Source organism: Triticum urartu, chromosome 4, assembly GCF_003073215.2.
Source record: "Triticum urartu cultivar G1812 chromosome 4, Tu2.1, whole genome shotgun sequence".
In the NCBI taxonomy this organism is placed as follows: domain Eukaryota; kingdom Viridiplantae; phylum Streptophyta; class Magnoliopsida; order Poales; family Poaceae; genus Triticum; species Triticum urartu.
In genome coordinates this window covers 459,748,482-459,757,947 of record NC_053025.1, presented here as the reverse complement: position 1 = coordinate 459,757,947, position 9,466 = coordinate 459,748,482, and positions in this window count along the sequence as shown.

Here is a 9,466-nt window from a genome sequence, read left to right as displayed (position 1 = left end):
CCCTTTCGGCTCAAGGTTAGAAGGGGGATCTTGCGTGTTGGGATTTGGCAGCTGGAGGGAGTTTTCGCGCGCGTTGTAATTTTGAGATCGCAAGGCGCGGGTCGTGAAGGCGCCAGTTTTGGGAGCACGATATCAGAATTTTTGGGATATAACAAGGCGCAGGTTGAATTTTAGGGACAAGCCTAACGTGTAATATTGTACTTGTATGTACCAAATCAATTCGCACTTCCCTCAACGAAAAAAGATGAAAAAAACACTATTCGCACCACACAAAGAGAGATCTTGTCCCGTTTTACTATACAAATGCTATTCAAAGCTACACAAGAGAGAGTATGAATCCATGTTATGTCCAATTAAATTGTTTTGCTGGCTGTATAATGCATGTAACCTACTCATACCAACATTTTAGTGCATTCCAAATGTTTATACTACCGCTGCAATTCGAACTGAATTTGAATTTGTTTCTCTATTTCAATAAGAATCTACAATCATGATTGTTGCCAACTTCAACCATCATTCATGTATTACCTTAACAACACACGACATGATTACTATAGGGCTAGATATGAACTATGTGTACTATATGAACTCGAATTCAATCTTTTGCACACACTTGATGTTGATTCCAAATAATAGTACATTTGATGTACTAACTATATATTCATAATCTAAACCATGTTCCATACGTACACTGTGTTTATCACACAAAGTATAGTGCCCCGCCCCCTACATTATGACAAGTATTTAGCCCTGAGATGCAAAAGCCACACATTAACCCAAATTATAATCAATGTTCTACATATTATATGTAGTACTAGCAAGATGCCCATGCGTTCCACGGAACATCAACATGATCAAGTGGAGGCCTTATTTGCAAATATGGAGAGGGGTGTGGGTATCTTTTTTCAAAATTGCCATAGTTTCCTTCCTATCCGTCAGATATAAATCGGTGGCCTATATTGCAGGATGGCAGGCACACCATCATCGACAACTCTATTTTTTATAAGAGTAGAGATAAAATATATTATATGTAGTATAACATGTTCATAACCACACCATGTGTATCACTGTTACATATATTCACGCATGCGTCGGTTTAAAACACTATGATAAATTATTCAAATATCCAAATTCGCTTTTTATAATGAATTATGATCTCTATTCTTCTTTTGCACCCACACAATCCTCTTATCTTTGTAGCTAGCGTCAACTTTCTCTCGTGCATGCACACGGCCGCATCCCTATCACCCTCCCTCAGCATTCTCTACCTCCATCGCGCAAATTCGTCTTTTCACTTTAGGTCGTTCACCCACGGTGTGTGTAGGCCCCCCAGCTCCTTCTTTACGGCACACATCAATTGGTCGTCGAGGGTCAGGGTCGCCGACCGGTAGAGGAAACCCTAAATAGCAAGTATCGTGGGTGTGAGATACATGTGGCCATCGGTGTCGGACACTACATCCACGTCCCACAAGTGATGCAGGTCGACGCCCGCGTGACTTGTGGGGCGTGGATGTACTGTCCAACACCGACGGCCACATGTATCTCACACCAATGATACTTGCTATTTAGGGTATATCGACCCCCCCTCGTGTTGAAGTTATCGGGAGGTGGTATATATATCGACCCCCCCCTCGTGTTGAAGTTATCGGGAGGGGGTATATCGACTCCCTCCTTGTGTTGAAGTTATCGGGAGGGAGTATATCGACCCCCCCCCTCGTGTTGAAGTTATCGGGAGGGGTATATCGACGACGACAGACCCGATAAAACATCAGAATACGAAGAAGAAATAAAAAGAGGAGAAGAAGAAAGGAATAGAGGAGAAGATCGAAGAAAAAAAAGAAGAAAAAAAGAGGAGAAGAAGAAAGGAATAGAGGAGAAGAAGAAGAAATAGAATTTTTTTCTATTTTTTCTTCTTCTCCTCTATTCCTTTCTTCTTCTCCTCTTCCTTTTCTTCCTCTCCTCTTCTTCTCCTCATCCTTTTCTTCCTCTCCTCTTCTTCTCCTTTTTCCTCTTCTTATTTTCCTTTTTCCTCTCCTAAATATATAAAACTTTTCTAGAAATGAAATTAACCTAAAATGTACTAAATCAGAAAACATATATAGATAATCCTTTTCTAAATATTTAAATCTAACTTTTGGGCGACGGCGATGGGCGGGGCAGGGGCGACGGTGACGGGCGGGGCGGGGCGACGGCAACGGGCGGGGTAACGGCGACGGCGATGGGCGGGGCAGGTCGAGGACGACGGGCGGGCAGGGGGCGACTGCAGGGGCGGCGGGCGAGGGCACGGGCGATGGCGACGGCGCGGTTGGGGGCGATTGCAGGGGCGGCGGACGGCGTCGGGGCAGCCTGGCGGCGTCGATGTGCTCGACGTCGTCGGGGGCAAATGGTCGATGAGAAACTGAAATTTTCACATTTCCTGGTTATATACCAAGAGCATCGGTCCCGGTTCGTGGCACCAACCGGGACCAATGCCACCTTTAGTCCCGGTTGGTGCCACCAACCGGGACCAAAGGCCTCTTTTCAGCAGCCCAAACGGTAGGAAGCGGCGGCCTTTGGTCCCGGTTGGTGGCACCAGCCGGGACTAAAGGGGGGCATTGGTCACGGTTTGTGCCACGAACCGTGACCAGTGCCCCCTTTAGTCCCGGTTAGTGCCACCAACCAGGACCAAAGGCCTGCACCTGCCAAAGCCGTGGTGCGGTGGGATGTTTAGTCCCACCTCGCTAGCTGAGGAGCGGCCGCACCTGTTTATATGCGCTACCCCGCCCTCTCCATCGAACTCCTCAGAACTGCAGGCCTTTGGGCCTAATCTCATAACGCTATGCCTGTGGGCCTGCTAGGCCTTCTGCGGGCCTGAATCCTGGCCCATGGATGGGCTTCTAGTCGTATTCTGGCCGTGGTGGCCCAGTAGGTGGCATTTTTTTACTATTTATTTTTTCATTTCTACTTAGAACTAAATACTTATAGTTTTTTAGTGATTTTTTTCTTTTAGGTCACAAAAATTATATACTTTCTGTTAGTGCCATTAGTTTTAAAATTTGAATAGTTTAAATTTGAATTTTTTAAAATTTGTGTGAATCACTAGTTTATGAAAAACTTTACTATAAAAATTGATTTTCGAGTCATTCTTTTTCATGCTATTTAATATTACTCTGTTTTATCATTATACTCAATTTGGTAATTTTAGTTAGTCATAACAAATATTATAGGCATTTTTTCTTTTTTGCTATTTATTTTTTCATTTCTACTTAGAACAAAATACTTATAGTTTTTTAGTGATTTCTTTTTTCTTTTAGGTCACAAAAATTATAAACTTTCTGTTAGTGCCATTAGTTTTCAAATTTGAAAACACTTTTTTAGTTTTTTTGTTTTCTTTGTTGCTTTATTTATTTTATTTTGTTTCTACTTACAACAAAATACTTATTGTTGCTATTTTTATTTTTTTTATTTTTTTGTTTTGTTTTCTGTATTATTTATTTTCTTTTGTTTTTTGCTTTATTTTTTAATTCTTTTTGCTTTTAGGTCAGCAAAATTATAAACTTTCTGTTAGTGCCATTAGTTTTAGAAAAATTATAAACTTTCTGTTAGTGCCATTAGTTTTCAAATTTGAATAGTTAAAATTAGAATTCTTCGAAATTTGTGTGAATCACAAGTTTGTGATTAACTTTACTAAAAAAATGAACATAGATGCACCTATAGAGAAAATTCGACCTCAATTCATAGTTTTCAAATGAACTCTGAAAAAGTTGGCATAGCATACTCGTGTGTTACAAAGTTGGCATGGTATCATCATAATAGTTGCGAGAGAAAGTATTCACTTTTTCTTCGCTTGTGTCATTTGCTTATTGCGCCGTAACCATGGATAATCTTCATCGTTTATCAGGATGCTTGGGTCAACCTTGACATTGAAGGGAGGAATTTCATGAAACTTTTCATAATCTTCAGACATGTCTGTCTTGCCCTCCACTCCCAGGATATCCTTTTTTCCTGAAAGAACTATGTGGCGCTTTGGCTCATCGTATGATGTATTCGCTTCCTTATCTTTTCTTTTTCTCGGTTTGGTAGACATGTCCTTCACATAGATAACCTGTGCCACATCATTGGCTAGGACGAACGGTTCGTCAGTGTACCCAAGATTTTTCAGATCCACTGTTGTCATTCCGTACTGTGGGTCTACCTGTACCTCGCCGCCTGACAGATTGACCCATTTGCACTTAAACAAAGGGACCTTAAAATCATGTCCGTAGTCAAGTTCCCATATGTCCACTATGTAACCATAATATGTGTCCTTTCCGCTCTCGGTTGCTGCATCAAAGCGGACACCGCTGTTTTGGTTGGTGCTCTTTTGATCTTGGGCGATCGTGTAAAATGTATTCCCATTTATCTCATATCCTTTATAAGTCAATATAGTTAAAGATGGTCCCCTGGACAACAAGTACAGCTCATCACAAACAGTGTTGTCACCTCTGAGACGTGTTTCCAACAAACTGCTGAAAGTCCTGATGTGTTCACATGTAATCCAGTCGTTGCACTACTTCGGGTGTTTGGAGCGCAGACTGTTCTTGTGTTCATCGACATACGGGGTCACCAAGGTAGAGTTCTGTAGAACTGTGTATTGTGCTTGAGACCAAGAATATCCGTCCCTGCATATTATTGAGTCACTTCCAAGAGTTCCTTTTCCAGTCAGTCTCCCCTCATACCGCGATTTAGGGAGACCTATCTTCTTAAGGCCAGGAATGAAGTCAACACAAAACCCGATAACATCCTCTGTTTGATGGCCAATGGAGATGCTTCCTTCTGGCCTAGCATGGTTACGGACATATTTCTTTAGGACTCCCATGAACCTCTCAAGGGGGAACGTATTGTGTAGAAATATGGGCCCCAGGATGACAATCTCGTCGACTAGATGAACTAGGACGTGCGTCATGATATTGAAGAAGGATGGTGGGAACACCAGCTCGAAACTAACAAGACATTGCGCCACATCACTCCTTAGCCTGGGTACGATTTCTGGATCGATCACCTTCTGAGAGATTGCATTGAGGAATGCACATAGCTTCACAATGGCTAATCGGACGTTTTCCGGTAGAAGCCCCCTCAATGCAACCGGAAGCAGTTGCGTCATAATCACGTGGCAGTCATGATACTTTAGGTTCTGAAACTTTTTCTCTAGCATATTTATTATTCCCTTTATATTCGATGAGAAGCCAATCGTGACCTTCATACTGAGCAGGCATTCAAAGAAGATTTCTTTCTCTTCTTTCGTAAGAGCGTAGCTGGCAGGACCTTTATACTGCTTCGGAGGCATGCCGTCTTTTTCGTGCAATCGTTGCAGGTCCTCCGATAAATCAGGTGTATCTTTTGTCTTCCCATACACGCCCAAGAAGCCTAGTAGGTTCACGCAAAGGTTCTTCGTCACGTGCATCACGTTGATTGAAGAGTGGACCTCTAGGTCTTTCCAGTAGGGTAGGTCCCAAAATATAGATTTCTTCTTCCACACGGGTGCGTGTCCCTCAGCGTCATTCGGAACAGCTAGTCCGCCGGGACCCTTTCCAAAGATTACGTGTAAATCATTGACCATAGCAAGTACGTGATCACCGGTACGCATGGCCTTTGATCTGCCTCGCCTTTGAAATGCTTGCCTTTCTTTCGATGGTCAGAAGAAATCAACGATGGCCCAGGTACACATTCTTCCTGCATTTGTCCAGGTATATACTTTTAGTGTCATATAAACAGTGCGTGCATGCGGGGTATCCTTTGTTTGTCTGTCCTGGAAGGTTACTAAGAGCGAGCCAATCGTTGATGGTCACGAACAGCAACGCCTTTAGGTTAAATTCCTCCTGTCTGTGCTCATCCCATGTACGTACACCGTTTCCATTCCACGTCTGTAAAAGTTCTTCAACTAATGGCCTTAGGTACACATCAATGTCGTTGTAGGGTTGCTTAGGGCCTTGGATGAGAACTGGCATCATAATGAACTTCCGCTTCATGCACATCCAAGGAGCAAGGTTATACATACATAGATTTACGGGCCAGGTGCTGTGATTGCTCCTCTGCTCCCCGAAAGGATTAATGCCATCGGCGCTTAAAGCAAACCATACATTACTTGGGTCCTTTGCAAACTCATCCCAGTACTTTCTCTCGATTTTTCTCCACTGCGACCCGTCGGCGGGTGCTCTCAACTTCCCGTCTTTCTTCCGGTCCTCACTGTGCCATCGCATCAACTTGGCATGCTCTTCGTTTCTGAACAGACATTTCAACCGTGGTATTATCGGAGCATACCACATCACCTTCACAGGAACCCTCTTCCTGGGGGGCTCGCCGTCAACATCACCAGGGTCATCTTGTCTGATCTTATACCGCAATGCACCGCATACCGGGCATGCGTTCAGATCCTTGTATGCACCGCGGTAGAGGATGCAGTCATTAGGGCATGCATGTATCTTCTCCACCTCCAATCCTAGAGGGCATACGACCTTCTTTGCTGCGTATGTACTGTCTGGCAATTCGTTATCCTTTGGAAGCTTCTTCTTCAATATTTTCAGTAGCTTCTCAAATCCTTTGTCAGCCATAGCATTCTCTGCCTTCCACTGCAGCAATTCCAGTATGGTACCGAGCTTTGTGTTGCCATCTTCGCAATTGGGGTACAACCCTTTTTTGAGATCCTCTAACATGCGATGGAACTTCAGCTTCTCCTTTTGACTTTTGCATTGCGTCCTTGCATCGACAACGAACCGGCGGAGATCATCATCATCGGGCGCATCGTCTGGTTCCTCTTAATCTTCAGCAGCTTCACCAGTTGTAGCATCATTGGGCACATAGTTGTCATCGTACTCTTCTTCTTCGCTGTCTTCCATCATAACCCCTATTTGTCCATGCCTCGTCCAAACATTATAGTGTGGCATGAAACCCTTGTAAAGCAGGTGGGAGTGAAGGATTTTCCGGTTAGAGTAAGACCTCGTATTCCCAGATTCAGTGCATGGACAACACATAAAACCATTCTTCTTGTTTGCCTCAGCCGCATCGAGAAACTCATGCACGCCCTTAATGTACTCGGAGGTGTGTCTATCACCGTACATCCATTGTCGGTTCATCTGTGTGCATTATATATAATTAAGTGTCCAAATTAATAAAAGTTCATCATCACATTAAAACCAAAGTACATACATAGTTCTCATCTAACAACATATAGCTCTCCAGAGCATCTAATTAATTAAACCATACATTGAAACTATGTAAAACATTTCAATGCGAAAACAAATACGATCATAATCGCAACCAAGGTAACAATTGATCCAACGGCATAATGATACCAAGCCTCGGTATGAATGGCATATTTTCTAATCTTTCTAATCTTCAAGCGCATTGCATCCATCTTGATCTTGTGATCATCGACGACATCCGCAACATGCAACTCCAATATCATCTTCTCCTCCTCAATTTTTTTCCTTCAACAAATTGTTTTCTTCTTCAACTAAATTTAACCTCTCGACAATAGGGTCGGTTGGAATTTCCGATTCACATACATCCTACATAAATAAAATCTATGTCACGTTGGTCGGCATAATTTTCATAAACAATAAATGAACCAATAGTTATAAAGATAATATATATACCACATCCGAATCATAGACAGGACGAGGGCCGACGGGGGCGGATACCAAAACTATCGCACTATATAAGATGCAATAATAAAAGTAAGAAAATAATACAAGTATTTATGTAAACATACAAGTAAGAATATTTTTCCTTTCAGAAAGAAGATAAGAACAAGAGGCTCACCACGGTGGTGCCGGCGATGAGCTCGGCGCGGGTGATCGACGGCGGTGAAGACGGGGACAGGGCGTGACGGACCGCTAAACCTAGACAAATATTGAGGAAAATGGAACTTGGAGGTCGAGCTTGGAGAGGAGAAAGCTTAAGTAGTGTGGCTCGGGCATTCCATTGAATACCTTGTGTGCATAGGAGGTGAGCTAGAGCACCACCAAGCCCTCTCCCCCTCGGCCAGAAAAAAACAGAGCAGTGTGCTCTGCTCTTACGCGAGGGGGTATATATAGGCACCTCATTGGTCCCGGTTGGTGGCATGAACCAGGACTAAAGGGGAGCCTTTGGTCCCGGTTCAAGGCACCAATCGGGACCAATGGTGGTGGGCTAGGCACGAGGCCCATTGGTCCCGGTTCGTCCCACCAACCGGGACCAAAAGGTCCAGATGAACCGGGACCCATGGCCAACGTGGCCCAGCCGGTCCCCTGGGCTCACGAACCGGGTCCAATGCCCCCATTGATCCCGGTTCTGGACTGAACCGGGACTAATGGGCTGAGCCGGCCTGGACCGTTGCCCCCTTTTCTACTAGTGTCTGTCTCTCTCTCCCCCCTCATAGCTGGTGAAGGAGGCATCCGGATCCTGTCGCACCGGGAAGGGGAGGAGGTGCAACGTTCACTCTATCGCCTTCAGCGAGGGAGGCAATCCACTACCGGCTGCGATGTTCTATTTCACCCAACGCCTATGCGGGAGGGCCACCGACCCCTTCTTCCTCGCTGTCATATGTAGTGTGGGCAGATCCGGCCTCCTGCCGCATGGCTTGCCACATCCCGATGACCCTAAGGTATCCGTTTTTTTGAAACCGTCATTACTCTAGCTGCATGCGGATCTTTTTCGATTTTGTAGTCGAATCTAGGTCTTGGTTCAAAGAGGAAAGAATGGTGTGGGGCTGGAGCATGAATCTGGGACGTGGTTTAATGAGGAAAGGAGGGAGGGAAAGTAGTATAGACTGGTTATCCATCCACTTTGTTGGTGGAAAAGGGAAAAGGGGGTAACCCAGTACACACATCTGTAGGAACCAACCTCTATGTTGAAAAGGGAAAGAAACTAGGAGGTCGGGTAGTTTGTGCAGGACTAGATTTGCTGCCCTCACATAGGAAAAAATTTCAAAGAGAAAAAATATGGGACCAACGCAGATATGCTGCCTGGCTCCATACTCTGCATCACCCATTCATATGTGTGGACGGACATGGTGCTGGCATGTCCCATGTCCCATGTCCCATACAACTATTTTGTTGTTGTTAATCTAAGAATGCTGCTAGAAAATTAAAGCAATGCCACTGTTAAAAGTAAATTACATTCTTAATGAATGTCATTTTAAGAGAATGTCTCTGTTAATATGAATCAATGCAACCGTTTTAGAAATGCTACTGTCCTACTTTGTTTTCCATCAAGATAAGTTAGATGCTTCTTTTTGTTGCTATTCATTTCATCCTCCTTTATTAGCCAGTAATTGTTTCCTTTTTTGCCTCTGTTAAAACAGGGATATATATTCAACTTGTTGCTATAGCAAACTTAAACGTCACACCGGCGACTTTGATTGATTTCAGTGCAACTGCACAAAACGAGATTGGAATTCCTATTCGTGTTGGCAGATCCATAGGTGATCTTGTGTGCGTCATGACAGGTTGGTACTTGCATTCATGCA